General features: G+C 35.7%; 1 protein-coding gene across 3 annotated transcripts in view; it reads left to right on the top strand.

Annotated features, from left to right (window-relative positions):
* The window catches only part of CADM2 (cell adhesion molecule 2), a 1,094,949-nt gene that overhangs the window by 977,031 nt on the left and 98,528 nt on the right, over nucleotides 1-19,390 (top strand). The gene's annotated exons all lie outside the window — the stretch shown is intronic.

Raw genomic sequence — 19,390 nt, 5'->3', positions numbered from 1 at the left:
CTTTTTTGGTTCCATGTGAACTTTAAAGTAGTTTTTTTCCAATTCTGTGAAGAAAGTCATTGGTAGCTTGATGGGGATGGCATTGAATCTATAAATTACGTTGGGCAGTATGGCCATTTTCGTGATATTGATTCTTCCTATCCGTGAGCATGGAATGTTCTTCCATTTGTTTGTGTCCTCTTTTATTTCGTTGAGCAGTAGTTTGTAGTTATCCTTGAAGAGGTTCTTCAGATCCCTTGTAAGTTGGATTCCTAGGCATTTTATTCTATTTGAAGCAATTGTGAATGGGAGTTCATTCGTGATTTGGCTCTCTGTCTGTTATTGGTGTATAAGAATGTTTGTGATTTTTGCACATTGATTTTGTATCCTGAGACTTTGCTGAAGTTTCTTATCAGCTTAAGAAGATTTTGCACTGAGAAGATGGGGTTTTCTAAATATACAATCATGTCATCTGCAAACAGGGAGAATCTGATTTCCTCTTTTCCTAATTGAATACCCTTTATTTCTTTCTCCTGCCTGATTGCCCTGGCCAGCACTTCCAACACTATGTTGAATAGGAGTGGTGAGAGAGGGCATCCCTGTCTTGTGCCAGTTTTCAAGGGGAATGCTTCCAGTTTTTGCCCATTCAGTATGATATTGACTGTGGGTTTGTCATAAATAGCTCTTACTGAGATATGTTCCATCCATGCCGAATTTATTGAGCGTTTTTAGCATGAAGGGCTGTTGAACTTTGTCAAAGGCCTTTTCTGCATCTATTGAGATAATCATGTGGTTTTTGTCTTTAGTTCTGTTTAGATGATGGATTACGTTTATTGATTTGCATATGTTGAACCAGCCTTGCATCACAGGGATAAAGCCCACTTGATCATGGTGGATAAACTTTTTGATGTGCTGCTGGATTTGGTTTGCCAGTATTTTATTGAGGATTTTTGCATCGATGTTCATCAAGGATATTGGTCTAAAATTCTCTTTTTTTGTTGTGTTTCTGCCAGGCTTTGGGATCAGGATGATGTTGGCCTCATAAAATGAGTTAGGGAGAATTCCCTCTTTTTTCTATTGATTGGAATAATTTCAGAAGGAATGGTGCCAACTCCCCTGGTACCTCTGGTAGAATTCGGCTGTGAATACGTCTAGTCCTTGACTTTTTTGGTTGGTAGGCTATTAATTATTGCCTCAATTTCAGAACCTGTTATTGGTCTATTCAGGGATTCAACTCCTTCCTGGTTTAGGCTTGGGAAAGTGTATTAGTCCAGGAAATTATCCATTTCTTCTACATTTTTAGTTTATTTGTGTAGAGGTGTTCATAGTATTCTCTGATGGTAGTTTGTATTTCTGTGGGATTGGTGGTGATATCCCCTTTATCATTTTTTATTGTGTCTATTTGAGTCTTCTTTCTTTTCTTCTTTATTAGTCTTGCTAGCAGTCTATCAATTTTGTTGATCTTTTAAAAAAACCAGCTCCTGGATTCATTGATTTTTTTTTGAAGGTTTTTTTTGTGTCTCTATCTCCTTCAGTTCTGCTCTGATCTTAGTTATTTCTTGCCTTCTGCTAGCTTTTGAATGTGTGTACTCTTGCTTCTCTAGTTCTTTTAATTGTGATGTTAGTGTGTCAATTTTAGACCTTTCCTGCTTTCTCTTGTGGGCGTTTATTGCTATAAATTTCCCTCTACACTGCTTTAAATGTGTCCCAGAGATTCTGGTATGTTGTGTCTTTGTTCTCATTGGTTTCAAAGAACATCTTTATTTCTGCCTTCATTTCGTTCGATATCTGGTACTCATTCAGGAGCAGGTTGTTCAGTTTCCATGTAGTTGAGCGGTTTTGAGTGAGTTTCTTAATTCTGAGTTCTAGTTTGATGGCATTGTGGTCTGAGAGACAGTTTGTTATAATTTCTGTTCTTTTACATTTGCTGAGGAGTGATTTACTTCCAACTATGTGGTCAATTTTGGAATAAGTGTGGTGGTGCTGAGAAGAATGTACATTCTATTGATTTGGGGTGGAGAGTTCTGTAGATATCTATTAGATCCACTTGGTGCAGAGCTGAGTTCAATTCCTGGATATCCTTGTTAACTTTCTGTCTCGTTGATCTGTCTAATGTTGACAGTGGTGTGTTAAAGTCTCCCATTATTATTGTGTGGGAGTCTAAGTCTCTTTGTAGGTCTCTACGGACTTGCTTTATGAATCTGGGTGCTCCTGTATTGGATGCATGTATATTTAGGATAGTTGGGTCTTCTTGTTGAATTGATCCCTTTACCATTATGTAATGGCCTTCTTTGTCTCTTTTGATCTTTGTTGGTTTAAAGTCTGTTTTACCGGAGACTAGGATTGCAACCCCTTCCTTTTTTTTTTGTTTTCCATTTGCTTGGCAGATCTTCCCTCCATACCTTTATTTTGAGCCTATGTGTTTCTCTGCATGTGAGATCGGTTTCCTGAATATAGCACCCTGATGGGTCTTGACTCTCTATCCAATTTGCCAGTCTGTGTCTTTTAATTGGAGCATTATCCTATTTACATTTAAGGTTAATATTGTTACGTGTGAATTTGATCCTGTCATTATGCTGTCAGCTGGTTATTTTGCTCTTAGTTTATGCAGTTTCTTCCTAGCATTGATGGTCTTTACAATCTGGCATGTTTTTGCAGAGGCTGGTACCAGTTGTTCCTTTCCATGTTTAGTGCTTCCTTCAGGAGCTCTTGTAGGGCAGGCCTGGTGGTGACAAAATCTCTCAGCATTTGCTTGTCTGTAAAAGATTTTATTTTTCCTTCACTTATGAAGGTTAGTTTGTCTGGATATGAAATTCTGGGTTGAAAATTCTTTTCTTTAAGAATGTTGAATATTGGCCCCCACTCTCTTCTGGCTTGTAGAGTTTCTGCTGAGAGGTCTGCTGTTAGTCTGATGCTTCCCTTTGTGGGTAACCCGACCTTTCTCTCTGGCTGCCCTTAAGATTTTTTCCTTCATTTCAACTTTGGTGAATCTGACAATTATGTGTCTTGGAGTTGCTCTTCTCAAGGTGTATCTTTGTGGCATTCTCTGTATTTCCTAAATTTGAATGTTGGCCTGCCTTGCTAGCTTGGGGAAGTTCTCCTGGATAATATCCTGCAGAGTGTTTTCCAACTTGGTTCCCTTCTCCCCGTCACTTTCAGGTACACTAATCACATGTAGATTTGGTCTTTTCACATAGTCCCATATTTATTGGAGGCTTTGTTTGCTTCTTTTTAACTCTTTTTTCTCTAAACTTCTCTTACCACTTCATTTCATTCATTTGGTCTTCAATCACTGATACCCTTTCTTCCAGTTGATTGAATCGGCTACTGAAGCTTATGCATTCGTCACGTAGTTCTCGTGCCATGGTTTTCAGCTCCATCAGGTCATTTAAGGACTTCTCTACACTGGTTATTCTAGTTAGCCATTCATCTAATCTTTTTTCAAGGTTTTAACTTCTTTGTGATGAATTCCAACTTCCTCCTTTAACTCGGAGAAGTTTGATCATCTGAAGCCTTCTTTTCTCAACTCGTCAAAGTCATTCTCCATCTAGCTGTGTTTCACTGCTGGCGAGGAGCTGCGTTTCTTTGGAGGGGGAGAGGTGCTCTGGTTTTTAGACTTTTCAGCTTTTCTGCTCTGTTTTTCCCCATCTTTGTGGTTTTATCTACCTTTGGTCTTTGATGACGGTGACGTACAGATGGGGTTTTGGTGTGGATGTCCTTTCTGTTTGTGAGTTTTCCTTCTAACAGTCAGGACTCTCGGCTGCAGGTCTGTTGGAGTTAGCTGGAGGTCCACTCCAGACCCTGTTGGCCTGGGTCTCAGCAGCGGAGGCTGTGAAACGGTGAATATTGCTGAGATGAATATGTTGCTGCCTGATTGTTCCTCTGGAAGCTTCGTCTCAGAAGGGTACCTGGCCGTGTGAGGTGTCAGTCTGCCCCTAGTCGGGGGGTGCCTCCCAGTTAGGGTCCTCGGGGGTCAGGGACCCACTTGAGGAGGCAGTCTGTCCATTCTCAGATCTCAAACTCCATGCTGGGAGAACCACTACTATCTTCAAAGCTGTCAGACGGGGACATTTAAGTCTGCAGCGGTTTCTGCTGCCTTTTGTTTGGCTATGCCCTGTTCCCTGAGGTGGAGTCTACAAAGGCAGGCAGGCCTCCTTAAGCTGTGGTGGGCTCCACCCAGTTGGAGCTTCTGGGCCACTTTTTTTACCTACTCAAGCCTCAGCAATGGCTGGTGCCCCTCCCGGAGCCTTGCTGCGGCCTTGCAGTTTGATCTCGGGCTGCTGTACTGGCAATGAGCAAGGCTCTGTGTGCATGGGACCCTCTGAGCCAGACAGGGGATATAATCTCCTGGTGTGACGGTTGCTAAGACTCTTGGAAAAGCACAGTATTAGGGTGGGAGTGACCCGATTTTCCAGGTGCCGTCTGTCACAGCTTCCCTTGGCTAGGAAAGGGAATTCCCTGACCCCTTGTGCTTCCTGGGTGAGGCGATGCCTCACCCTGCCTTGGCTCATGCTCGGTGGGCTGCACCTCCTGTCCTGCACCCACTGTCCCACAAGCTCCAGTGAGATGAACCTGGTACCTCAGTTGGAAATGCAGAAATCACCCGTCTTCTGTGTCGCTCACGGTGGGAGCTGTAAACTGGAATTTTATATAACTTTTAGAAGATAAAGACTTCAGGTTATAGCTACAATACAAAATTAGTGCCAAAACAGTATCAATGCAGTGCAATACAATGGAAAGCCTAGAGCATAAATAAAATAAGCAGAATTTTAAAATAAAACACTCCTCAAGAATATGCCTTTCTTGGCCAGGCGCAGTGGCTCAAGCCTGTAATCTCAGCACTTTGGGAGGCCAAGACGGGCGGATCACGAGGTCAGGAGATCGAGACCATCCTAGCTAAAACAGTGAAACCCCGTCTCTACTAAAAAATACAAAAAACTAGCCGGGCGAGGTGGTGGGCGCCTGTAGTCCCAGCTACTCGGGAGGCTGAGGCAGGAGGATTGCATGAACCCGGGAGGCGGAGCTTGCAGTGAGCTGAGATCTGGCCACTGCACTCCAGCCTGTCCAGCCTGGGTGACAGAGCGAGACTCCATCTCAAAAAAAAAAAAAAAAAAAAAAAAAAGAATATGCCTTTCTTATTAAATGTTATGTTTAAAATGTTACTAAAATTATTAGTGGAATAAACATAATGATCATCTCCTTATCATATAAATATTATTATACCAGCAGTAATTGGATAATAAAGGATACAGAGCATTTAGATTGGGGTGTGTGTGTGTTTGCGTGTGTGTGTGTCTGTGTATGTGTTTTACTTTGTGTTCTGGTATCTAGAGAAATGCAAAATTGTCTCAATTAATTAATTAAAAATTAAAAGCAATACAGTCAGTTTCTTCCAAAATGTCTTCAAAGATACAATATTGGAAAATTCGTTCTAAATTTTCAAAATTGAAAAAAAAAAATATGTGCTGTCCTTTCCATAATGAGTTTCTTTTCTGAGGTCCATATGGTCTTTTGCTTCAATTTTATGGTTTCAAAATTTAATCACACATTGACTCTCTGGAAACACACAAGTGATTATCTGGGAAATGAGACCGAATATATTTGGTTTTGTTTTTGAAACAAGAAGCTGACTCTCGGTACTCTCCACTGCTGTTATTTAGACTGGGCATGGGCATCTGTGGTGTGCTGGGCACTCAATCATTTTCAATTAAATGTTCCAATGTCTTGTGAAAGTCCCATAAGAGCTTGCAGAACCACGGTGATAGATCCTTAGAGGAAATGTACTTCTTGAACATTTCCAGGTAAGCAGTTTTCTTGCAACAAAAAGCCAATTATTTTGAGGGATTATGTAAATGTTCACTGGAAAACCCTACACCAAACATGTCTCAATACATTTAAGACACCATTTTGGAATGGTACTGTCATATACGTTTAGTAGATCTTTAGACTTGCACTCTTTTGCTCATAGGTTTAAAATCCATAGTTTTAAAAATACATTGATTTTTGAGATGACATTTAAGCATTTTACCCTTTAAAATTTGGAAACATTGCATATGTGTTTATATAGTAAATTGAACAACATGGCAGTTGTAGAAAGATTGCAGAAAAATAATCACTCAACATTTTAACAATTAAAATACTGGAATTATTTATGTATTTTTAAAAGTTAGTCTATTGCTCTAATGCTATTCAATAAGATTTGCCTTTTCTTTTTGCATTTTTTATAACATGTATCATAAATTTGGAACTAATATCCTTCTAGTAGTCACCAGTACAACTTACCGAGAAATGGATTATTGCCTGCCTGTTATACCAGCTGGTAAATATCTCGACTACCATTTCTGCGTAAATGTACATAGGAAATAAAATGTGAAAAATAGATTTAATTCAGAATCACTGTAGAGATGTGCTATTATTTTAATTAATAATGAAACTTGAAAAATTCTTATTCCTTAGCCACTTATCAAAAAATACATCCTAAAATAAATTTTCTTGCATTACACATCTTTTTTACACATGATGTTACAGTATGTATATAACCTCAATCGAGGCATACAAAAACTCAAACATATAGAAGCTTCTAAATTTCAAAGCTAAAATAAAATAAAATAAAATAAACAGCAAACAGTGCCAGTGTTTAAAATGTAGAAAATTAGAACATTTACAAAAATCTCCAATTTGAATAGCAGACTTTCTCAGTGATTGAGGTGGGCTCTAATGCCCAAGTCTTGCAAATCCAGAGTACTGGAAGTGCTTCAAGGAAAACAGAAAGGAAAGCAAAAGATAAGACTTTAAAAGGACGGAGAATAGAGCAGCACCTATGATAACGTGGGGCCAGGAGATGTCACGGAAATGTGAGGCGTGGTGGACTTAAGCACCACCACTTAAAATTGCAAGGATGAAGATAGTGATGCAATCACATAGAAGCAACAGTGAAAATGTAACAGCGTTGCAACATAGGGACAATAGAACCCCTGGGATACAGCACTGTCACTCTGGGTCACTAATGCAGTGTTTTTCAAATTGCAAGTTGTGGCTTATTAATGAATTACAAAACCAATTTAAATGACCTTTTTTTTTAAAAAAAGAGAATAATAGAATAGAAAAGGAAAATGTAGAAAAGAAGAAAGAGAAAAGAAAATGTCACATTTTAATATAAAAGAGAATATAAGAGAGAGCAAGCTATTATTTCTTGTATATATGTGTTTACATACTATGTATGGTTGTCAAATATATTTTTTATTGTATGTCACACCTGAAAATGTTTAAAAATTGTTGCAATAAGCATGCCATCTATAAGAAAGCTGGGTATTTAGGGAAAAACATAGCATGTTAAGTCTTAATTCAATTCCTACAGTTCCTATGAAACAACACTATATAAAAGTATGTGTTCAAACTAGTATCTTAGCTCTAGAAAACAAAGTTGAGTGTCACCAAGACTTCTCTATTTAATAACATAGAGAAGTTTGATCCTTTGAGAGTGATTACATCTAAATGATCAAAAAATACCGTCAAAACTTTAAGTTTTAAGTTTCAATTATCTTCAGGTTTTACTTATTCAGAAAATTTAATTTTTCAGCTATCAGATAAATGCTATGAACTTTACTATTACTTTCTGAAGATCACTGGTTTTAATATTAGAAATGAAACAAATCATTGTACTACTGCTCGTACAATATCACGTCACCATTGATATATTGTTAATATGTTGGTTAATAGTCCTAATATTAGTAGAGTTATGGAATAAAAGTGAAATCATATAATTAAGCCGGATGTTATTAGGAGAGCCGAGAAAGCTCCTGTTAGTGGTCATGGGCTGGGTTTGACTATATGGTAGGGGTGAAGCAGTAGTATAATGGTAACACAGTATTGAACATCAATATTAGATCTTATAAGATTAATGAGCACTATTTTATAGTAAAGGAAGTAATGGGTTGTAAAGTTACTCTTATATACAAAATAGGACCCCATCATTCCAAAATGTCCTTGAGTTGAATGGTTTACAGGCTTCTGATTGATTAGGATGCTTATAGAAACATTTCATATAGTATCACATTGTTTGTATGATGTACACAGGTTGATAAAGTGGAAGATTCTGAGAAACACACACTCATTTTTTCATTATGAAAACATGAAAATATTGCAAAGGGTACTTTGGTCAAAAGTAAATTTTAGTGGCCAGTAATTTTCAAGTAAGTTGAAAATTATTTTCTGAAGAATGATTATTGTTAAATATATTATAAAGATTTTATGCTTAACATACGTATACACAATAGATGACAGAATGAATGCTTACTCAAGATATTTTTATCTTTTAACCAGGAATTAATATTCCATGTTTACCAAAGAAAATAAATGTTAAGTATAGTTTAGGCGTGGGTAATTGCTTTGCTTCAGCAGAAAGACCTTAAGAGATTAGCTCAAGCATTTGTCACAATCTTGAATATTTTTCTTTCAATGCCATCATCTGTCACTCTTCATGATCATAGCAATCTTATCTTTTCTAAGGATAATCTTTTATTTGCTGTGCCATAAATTGGCTGGAATTATACAGTTTGTAGTGTGATGTGACTGCTTTGTTTTTTAAAACGGTTAAAATAATCATCAATGAACACTACCTTATCAGTAAAAAGTAGTTCAGGATTTTACAGGCACTCTAAAAAATGCCATTATTTTCAAGTCTTCTAAAGAGCACTTACCTGTTTCTTACATAGGTTATTTCCTGTTTCAACTACAAGCTTCTAAGCTTGGAGGCAAGAAGTGCCTTAAAAAATCAGAATCAAGTAGCACATACTGACATTAATCAGAGTAGAAGTCCATTTTTTTATTTGTTTTCAAAGTTTAAAATCTGCCGGTGAAATTAATATCCATGTTATTTTCCCCTGTAAAGCTAACCAATAATGTAGCGAAACTCCTACTTGACACTATACTAGTGTCATAATTGGTTTAAAAAACTTGTATAAGTAGATAAACTTAGAATCAGCATTTCAATTTACAGTTTAAGGGAGTAAGTAGGCTTGAATTTGCCACTTCAAACTTCATTTATTACTGCATTAAGATGTCTTTGACCCTGTCAGACAGAAGTACTGATGGCGATGTTTGAGTAGAAACTTTTGTTGTTGAGCCTTTCGACAAGAGTCTTTGGGATTCTCAAACTATAAATAGAAGAAAAAAAGTGTATTGTTTTTCATAAAATCAACTGTGAAGACATGGGCAATGCCATATCAATACTGGGCAAACTAACTCATGATACTTGTGAGGATGAAATAAGAAACTGAAGAACATATCGAGAAGTATTTAAAACAGAAGAGTAGAGGCCAGTGAGAAGAAAAGCTAAGGAACTACCTTGTTCTTTCTCACACACAAATACACAAAGACGCATTAAATTAATCAATACAAGCAACTGCAATAGGTGAAAAAACACACTGGGAAATCTATATTTAAAAGATAAGAGGTTTAAGAATTTACTTCATCTGGGTAATTTATTCAATCCTCTCCTTCCTTTTTCTCTGTACATTTATACTTCTATTTCAGTACTAAATATTTGAAATGTTAGAACAAATCCAGTTTAACAAATGACGATACTAACTATATTAAGAGACAGAGTTTTTCAAAAATATCTCTTTTCAATATTATGTTAAACAACTGTGGGGAAGAGAAATGTATATGCCCAATCACACATTCTTAATGACATCAATGATAATACATTATGCATATTTCAACAGATTGGAAAAAAACAAACAAACAAAACCCCAAGATACAGTAATGAAATTTAGTTTGGCTTTAAAATTGCCTTTGTCCTTGCTCTTCATGTGCACACTTGCATGATGACTTCAAGGAGAGTATTTAATAAAACAAACATCATTTGCCTTCTCCTCCTTTTTCTTTAGCTTGCTTCGATGATGAGCTAAAGGCACAGAGAAGATGAAAAGTTGGGTTCATTAGGGCTAGGAATTAACCAGATAACAGTGTATGGAGAAAGGAAAAAATGAAACAAAACAAAACAAATCTGACTGACGGGATCGTAAGACTGGTTAAGGACAGAAGTGAAGGGGAGAGCGGCATTAAAGAACAAAGGAAAATAGTGGGCCCCTCAGTTAAGATTGGAGGTTTTGATAATGTGTAAGAGAATAGTGAACTGAACAAATAGAAGTTTGTAATTAGAAAAAAATGAGACTTTTATGGAAGTAACAATGATGACAATGTGAAGTGTGTCATCATGGCGGAGGTGGGGCTAGCAAAATAATTATTGGACAGGAGAAAAATCAGAGAACTGAGAAGTCAAGGTATAGTGAGGTTTTACAGATAAACATTCAGGACAATACATTTTGAAAGGATTTTTTTCATGCTCCTATGACACTATTCTCTTCTTTTTCTTAGAATTCTTAGATTGTATTGCCTTTTCTTATTTTCTAAGTAAGTGTATTCTAAGATGCTCAGTGATGTGCTCTTTTTTTTTTTTTTTCCTTTCTTTAGCTTGGAAACATGGTTGACACCCATCTCTGTAAAAATTCCAGTTCTGCCCTCTTCCCTGATTTATAATTATTTATTTACTTAATTGCTGGATCAAGATGTATTTCTTGGTGTTCTTGTAACGCTTGAATTCAGCATGTTCGAAATGGAAATCATCAGTTTTTCCCTCTTGACTTTATTTCAATCTCTTGTTCACCTCCCTTTTCTTTAATTGGTTGGTTGGTTGGTCTTTAAATTGTTGCTTTTCTTTTTGGCACTAAGATTGCACCTGTTGTACAGACTAGACACTGTAAAGAGAGTTTCTTTCATCTCTTCCTTAACACCATGCGTTGCCTAGCTTCAAAAAACTTGTATTTACTTTTTCAGGGCTCTTTTATTGTTTCTTATGTACTTTTCTTTATTATTTCTCTCCCTTATGGAAGGAACTTGTTATCTGTCTTAAGAACTGTATATATGGCCTCTTTATTGGATTTTCCCCAGATGTTTCACATTAATTTTCTTAAAGGAAACTCTGATCAGGAATACTCACTTCTCAAAAACCAAAATAAGATAATTTCATTTTTAAAGAAAGTCTAGATTCTTCAGCTGGCACTCCAGGCCCTGTTTCTTACTTTAAATGTACAGATGTTTCCCCAATACCTGTACCCCAAACTTTTCTATTTATTTGCTTTTGTTCATGTTGCACCTGTTTATGACCAAAACGTCCTTCCCACATTTCATTCTCTCTTCCATATTGATGTAACCATCAGTTTTCTGGTCTTACACTAAAATAATATTTTTCATGCTCTGCTTTTCATCCTATAGACGTTCTCTTGTACTAAGCTACTTATAAGCGTACTTGTTCTTGATTCTTCACACACAACTTATAGCTTGCCTTTTGTTTTTATTACTCCCAACTCAGTTATCATATTAAGTGCTTTTAACTTTACCTTTTCTTAATTTGTAATTTTTTGCCAATAGCAATTTTACTTGCTAACCCTATTCTCATTTCTTTCCTAGCATTCGCAATATTTGAATTAATCTTTTCAACATTATGGCCTCTTGAGGGCAAGCGTTCTACCCAGGGCTCAGACTCCTATTGAGTTGGTGTATTCTATTTCTACTTGTCAAAATTCTGCTATAAACACAGTAATCAAGAGTTGTATTTTTCATAAAGCCTATTATAATGTCCCTAATATAGGTGATGAATCTTTCTGATGTTTTATAACCCATTTATGCCACTTACTGTATGCTACCAAATATTATGGTTGATGACATACATCTTACAGAAACTACTAGATTATAATACCACAGAACAGATCTTTATTTTAGTTTTTTATACCCCTCACAATCCCTGGTTCAAAAACTTGCACAGATTTGTTTATAGATAATTATTTGATAATTTCATGCATTTATCAAGTACCTATTAAAGAACATACAGCCATTTTTTAACTAACAAAAAAGAAAATTCATTGATCTCTTATCTGTCTTAAGATATAAGTGTAGAATGGGACACTTTCTGTTAATTAAACGTGTGGAAACACATTGAAGACTACTCTACAATAAATAGTGCTGAAGTTTTGTTTTTTCTCATTTGTATATGTACAAAGAGTATCAGACACATAGATGTTTCATTTATTATATTTTAAAATGAGCCTAAATTTTAATAAGTAAAACACTCAAATTTAAGCTCGCTTATACTAAAATTTATTTGATATTTAAAGAATTGCTCCCATAAAAGTATGAAAGCAATACCAAGAATAAAAGAAAATCTAATTTCATTACAACTAAATTGCACAAAAATGAAATCTGAGGAGAAAACACAGCTTGATGTACACTCTAATGGCCTAAAGCAATAATTTTTCAATAATTAATATAACTTTGCATATATGTGGAATGCTATTTATAAATTATGTTTAGAAATATATACTTGATCTTCAATAACAAAAAACCCTTAGTGTAGTTTTTAAATTTTTAATGATCACTGCAATAAATAGGCCCAGAAGTAGTCCTTTTGTATTTCTTGCTGTTTTTCAGCTACATCCTTAACTTCTGACAGAAAGTTATTAAAATTATATTTGTAATCAGCTTCACAATTTTCAGAATACTGCTCTTTTAGATTGCTTTGTATTTACATTTTAATTTTTTTAAAAAGCTACCAAGAAACCCCAGCTTCTAATATTTCTCCTCTTCTCCTTTTTTGTTCCTCCTCAATTATTTAGCACTGTTTGGGCTTCATTTAGAGATGTAATCTCAGTCTACCCAAAGGGGAAATGTCTAGGCTAAAGTTTGTTCAGGATTCTTTTTTCCTGAACTCGGTAAATTTCAAATCTTTTACTTAACAATCTTCAAATCCATTTGTCAATTAATTTACATTTACCTTATCCCTCCCTCTCTCTAAAAAATAATAACATAAACATTGGGCATATTATGCATAGACTCTTACTATAATTTCTTAATCGAAAAGTCTTTGCTTAAAGCAGAAAAAGGATCAAGATGTTTATGTAACTCCTACCACCTTCTTTCACTTTCCAGTGAAAATATCACAGGAAATAGAGAGGAATTAAGTTTTTAAAAATCTCCCTGGTTTTAAAACTTTAATAACACTTACTGCCCATCTGTGGAATTTCTAAACTGAAATAAAACCAGTAGGCATCTTTATGTGGTGACATGGTACATAAGCATAAAGTTACTGACTATATGATTGTGCTTTGTCTTAAGGGAAGTGTAAGATATAAATATTTTGAAATTTTTGTTCATTGACCTTTAAGATAGAACAAGATGCTTTCTTGAATTTGACTTTTTTTTTTTTTTTCCAGATAGGAAAGGTGACTTTTTTTTTCCATCTAGGAAAAGTAAGTTTAATTTTCACAGGATTAATTTCAGTGTTAGATGCCAGTATATCAAGTCCTTATGAAAAAAAGGCAGCACAGATCCCAAGGGGGGATATCACTGTTTGGAAAAAGGAGAGACTGGAGAACATTTCAAATTTTGCATAGTGTTTAACTCCTGTCCCTTTCTACACCAGGAAGATTCTTTTCCTGGGAGACCTACATGATAGGACTCACTTCTCCATTACTGAAGTTCTTGTTCTTTATTCCTGTTAGGAAGCACGAACCTGAAAGAGGGGATGTGAACGGTTAAGGCAAAGAAAGTTTCCATTCTCAGTAGCTAGGGAGTGAATAATCCCATAGTTTCTAATAGCAGAAAAGATTAGAAGCACTGTTGCTATGGTATAATGGCACAGAATAAATGCACCAAATACAAATTAAAGAATATCACTGAAAATTAGTAATCAGGTTTGTATCTGGTTCAAACATTAAATAAAAATCAACGTCTGAGAGACTTGTGGCAATACCTTTCAACAGTGATTTATAAATGAGGAATTGTGAAATATACAGGTAATCTCTTATTAGATATGTAGAAAACAAAACACCGAGTTAATAGGTTTTCTTAAAAAAAAGTGTTAAGATTAAAAACGACTTCATCAATAAATGCCTCAGGATATTTGAGAATAAATGTATAAGCATATTTTGTTTCTCTTTTTACTTTTAACTTGTGTGTTGCTCTAGGAAGAAACTGCTGAAAAAATATCTTTAGATATAAAGAAAAATAAACATCTTTATAGTTTTATAGAATTGATAGAAATACAATCAAAATTTTATCTCAAACATAAGTTTTCCAACTTTTTAATTATTTGGGCTGGTTAAAGAGAAACGTTCCGGGTGGACTAAGTTCTCATGCAGAGTGGCGTAACGTTATCATCTCACATCTGATGCTATTTTCACTGTCCTGTTACTCCCGGTGTCTAGCTCCTGCTCTTTTCAACCTTATCACATAGAAACTGTAGACTGGAACCACTTTTAAATGATGACTTTGGATGCCCGAACAGCAGGGAAGATTGTTATTCATTTGTAGCAAGAAGCTAAATCATTTCTGGGTTCCAATTAGAGAAAGCCTAGGGGGCCCTCTTTATTAAGATGAAACACAAATTGTATCAAGACTTGCTAAACCACTTAATATTTTTATGGTGATATTGAGAAGCTTGAACATTTTAAAAACTAATTGGGAATATGTGTAAGCTATTTGTAATCTGTGCATAAACTTTAACCTCTATTTCATTAAATTTGCATCTTGTGGTGCTATTTTTCCACCTTGAAGATTTACCACAGAGACTAGGATCAAGAATTCTTGAAGGATTCAGTTCAGTGTCAGCAAAGACTTATGCAACTACATCCTCCTGTTAACCAATTTTGTAGATGCTGTTGTTGCTATTTCCTTTAAGGAAGTTTGTTGTTGTTGTTGTTGTTGTTGTTTTTGAAAAAAATTTGTTTTGTTTTAAAATACAGATTGGCAACTTGAATACTTTACCTAGATCTTTAACTGCATTTCTATGTAAACAATTTGAAAAGACATATTTGAATTTAACTACATATTTACAGAACCATTTGCTTTAAGATGTTACTAAAAGCTTACAAACACAACTAGGAAAAAGTCATGACACTTTAGATTTTGGGGGATAATTTTGAGTGTATAGAAGTGTATACACTTTAGATTTTGGGGGATAATTTTGAGTGTATAGAAGTGTATACACTTTAGATTTTGGGGGATAATTTTGAGTGTATAGAAGTGTATATATACATACATACAATTTTCTCTGCATGTGTTTAAAAGTTCAAACATCAGGAAAAGATTGCCTCCTAAGATACTAAATTACTTCCTTTGAGTAGTATTACAAAGATGAATGTTCTAAACCCCAAAGTATCACCAGTGTAACTGCTATTTTAATATGGGTCTTATGTAACTTGGTGGATAGGACAAGATTTCTTTTCTTTTCTTTTCTTTTTTTTTTGAGATGGAGTCTTGCTCTGTTGCCCAGGCTGGAGTGCAGTGGCCGGATCTCAGCTCACTGCAAGCTCTGCCTCCTGGGTTCACGCCATTCTCCTGCCTCAGCCTCCCGAGTAGCTGGGACTACAGGCGCCCGCCACCACGCCCGGCTAGTTTTTTGTATTTTTTAGTAGAGACGGGGTTTCACCGTGTTAGCCAGGATGGTCTCGATCTCCTGACCTCGTGATCCGCCCGTCTCGGCCTCCCAAAGTGCTGGGATTACAGGCTTGAGCCACCGCGCCCGACCAGGACAAGATTTCTACATTGCTACAAATCAGTTTTATTTTATCATCTTTTGCTCCTTCAAGAGATGTTAAGGATGTACATAGTACAAGACAATCCACCCTATTATAAAATAAGAATTGGTCAATTCAAATAGCAGTTAAAAGATTTAGGATAAATGAAGCAAGTTGAGAACTATTAATGATTTGGCTTTTATTAAGGATACTAGGGGAGCAATTTGTCTATCTAATTGAATAATACACATTACTATATTTTTCCAATATTTTATACACCTAGTTTCTTCACTTATTATCATATAATGCTCTTTCAGAATGTTCATGGATATAGATCTGATAAAATTACCTTCCCTTTTTGTTTTTTATCTTTCTGAAGACAGGAAAATCCAAACTGTTTACTACTTTATACTTACACATTTACTACAACAGTTTGTCTCTGACCACCAAAATGTGTATTACCAACAATCAGTTTCCCCCACCACCAATCAGTTTTTCATGACACACCAATTGGGTGTCATGTAACTCAATTCATGTATAAGTTAGACTGCAGATTGAGCTCTCAGTCCCACAGGATTGCCTCCCATTTCAGATGCCGCTCACGTACTGTTACCTGTACTTCCGAGCTGCCTACAAACCCTGATTCCTGTGACTTCCTTCCTTCCTGGGTTTTGTTAATTTGGTAGGATAGCTCACAGAACTCAGGGAAACACTTTGCTTATATTTACTCATTAATTATAAAGAATATTACAAAACTATAAAACCCTAGGAGAAAATCTAGGCAATAACATTCAGGACATAGGCATGGTCAAAGAGTTCATGATGAAAATGCCAAAAGCAATTGCAACAAAAGCCAAAATTGACAAATGGGATCTAATTAAATTAAAGAGCTTCTGCACAGCAAAAGAAACTATCATCAGAGTGAACAGGAAACCTACAGAATGGGAGAAAACTTTTGCAATCTACCCATCTGACAAAAGTCTAATATTTAGATTCTACAAGGAACTTAAGCCAATTTACAAGTTAAAAAACAACAACCTCATCAAAAAGTGCACAAAAGATATGAACAAGCACTTCTCAAAAGAAGACATTTATGCAGCCAACAAACATGTGAAAAAAAATTCAACATCACTGATCATTAGAGAAATGAAAATCAAAACCACAATGAGGTACCATCTCACATCAGTCAGAATGGCGATTACAAAAAAGTCAAGAAACGATAGATGCTGGCAAGGCTGTGGAGAAATAGGAATGCTTTTACACTGTTGGTGGGAATGTAAATTATTTCAACCATTGTGGCAGGCAGTGTGGTGATTCCTCAAGGATCCAGAACCAGAAATACCATTTAACCCAACAATCCCATTACTGGATATATACTCAAAGGAATATAAATCATTCTAATATAAAGACACAAACTCTTCAATGATCTAGAACCAGAAATACCATTTAACCAAGCAATCCCAACAGAATATAAATTGTTCTAATATAAAGACACATGCACACATATGTTTATTGCAGCACTATTTACAATAGCAAAGACTTGGAACCAACGCAAATGCCCATCAATGATAGACTGGATGAGCAAAATGCGGCACATATGCACCATGGAATACTATGCAGCCATAAAAAGGAATGAGATCATGTCCTTTGCAGGGATATGAATAAAGCTGGAAGCCATCATCCTTAGCAAACTAACACAAGAACAGAAAACCAAACACTTTATGTTCTTGCTCATAAGTGGGAGTTGAACAATGAGAACACATGGACACAGGGAGGGGAACAACACACACCAGAGCCTGTTGAGGGGTCGGGGGTGAGGGGAGGGAACCTAGATAATGGGTTGATGGGTGCAGGAAACCACCATGGTACAAGTATACCTGTGTAACAAGCCTGCATGTTCTACACACGTTTTGTGGAACTTAAAAAAAATCTATGTCTATATCTATATCTATCTCTTTATCTATCTATCTATCTATCTATTTATCTTTCCCCTACAAAGTCAACTGATGAACAGCGAGATGAGGAGATGCATAGGGCAAGGTATGTGGGAAGAGGAGTGGAGCTTCCATGCCCTCCCCTGGCGTGCCTCCATCTTGGGCCCTCCACATGCTCTGCAATACAGAAGCTCTCTAAATCCTGTCCTTTTGGGTTGTATGGGGGCTTCATTAGGCAGGCATAATTGGTTGTATCATTGACCGCTGATGATCGTCTCAACCTTCAGTCACCTCAGCTCCCTGGAGGTTGAAAGGAAAATAGGACTGAAAGTGCCAACCCGTAATTACCCAGTAAGCTGCCTAGGAGCCCATCAGAATCTTCTGATTAGAACATCTCATAGGAGCATCTCAGAGCAAAAGATTCTCCTATCAGGAAATTCCAAGAGACTTAGAAACTCTGTGTCAGAGACTACTATCACTCAGGAAATTACAGTCATGCACCACATAACAACACTTTGATCAATGATGCACCACATACAGGATAGTGGTCCCAAAATATTATAACACTATATTTTTACTATACATTTTCCATGTCTATACCCTCAAAGACTTACCATTGTGTTACAACTTGTTCCATTATTCAGAGCAGTAACATGATATACAAGTTTATAGCATAATCAATAGGCTATAGCATACAGCCTAGGTTTGTAGTAGGCTATGCCATCTAGGTTTGTGTAAATGTAGTCTATGGTGTTTGCATAATGACGAAATCACTTAATGACACATTTCTCAGACTGTATCCTCAAAGTTAAGTGGCATATGACTGTATAAAGGTCTTAGGAGTTTCTTGTCAGGAACTGGGGTCAAAGGCTAAATAGAACAAAAATTTCTGCTATCACCCCTGTCTATCAGGCTTCAGGAGCACTAAGTTAGGGCTGGGGAGGAGACAAAATACATATTTCTTACATTACAAGATCACACTCTTCAAGTGTTTTCGGTACTTAAACACTTGATGATCAGTTCCTTTATCCCAATGCCAATCTGCTTGTTTTGATATTCTTTACAATATTTGTTATTGTTTTTCACAACTTTTTTCCCTTCTACAAAATTTTGTTAGAGTAGTATATATCCTTTCTCTTAGAAAGGATGCCATAGCCATAGACATCACTTAATGCCGCTATTCCAATTGTGTTCACAATAACGTAAAATAAATTCAATACTTCTATCAAATTTAACAAAGCTTTTGAGAAAATGATTCCATGTGATAAAATTATGCTTAAATTAGAAAACTTGCCATACTAAGTCTAGAAAAAAATTCATCATGCTAGAAAGCAGAAGGTAGTAGATGAAGCATCAGCTATAAAGGAAGGCCAGGGTTTGAATACTTCTCTCATGTATATTCTTATATGCAGGACATTTTAAAAAGTAACATTCATCAAAGTGTTCTTCTGAGAATTCTAGAAAATAAATATAAAGCACCTAGGATAACAACTAGCAGATGGTAATAGATATTAACAACTATTTCTATCATTAATTATTACAGAAGACTGAAATTTTTGAAGAGGGGAATCTATGATTCATTTATTGTTTCTGTTCTAAAAGCATGTTTTGAGATAGGGATCATTTGCAGGAATTTTGTTAAAAGAAAACTCACAGTAAAAACCTCTAAAAGAATGAGAAAAGCAGCAGAGGTGAAATGGAGAAGATTCAGGTGTTTTCAAGTAAAGCTGTGCCACAGGGGTGGCCCTAAGTGCAAAGATTTTTATCTTTTTAATATTTATTTTATATTTTATATTTATTTATATGTATGAATATAAATACTTATATATTTATTATTATTTATTTAATATAAATATTATCAATTATTCATTATATATTTATATTCATATTTTAATATAAATA

The sequence above is a fragment of the Trachypithecus francoisi genome, unplaced genomic scaffold (assembly GCF_009764315.1).
Source record: "Trachypithecus francoisi isolate TF-2019V2 unplaced genomic scaffold, Tfra_2.0 Lachesis_group0, whole genome shotgun sequence".
Lineage (NCBI taxonomy): Eukaryota > Metazoa > Chordata > Mammalia > Primates > Cercopithecidae > Trachypithecus > Trachypithecus francoisi.
The sequence above is the reverse complement of the archived record's forward strand: the minus strand, read 5'-3'. Positions and strand labels throughout refer to the sequence as shown.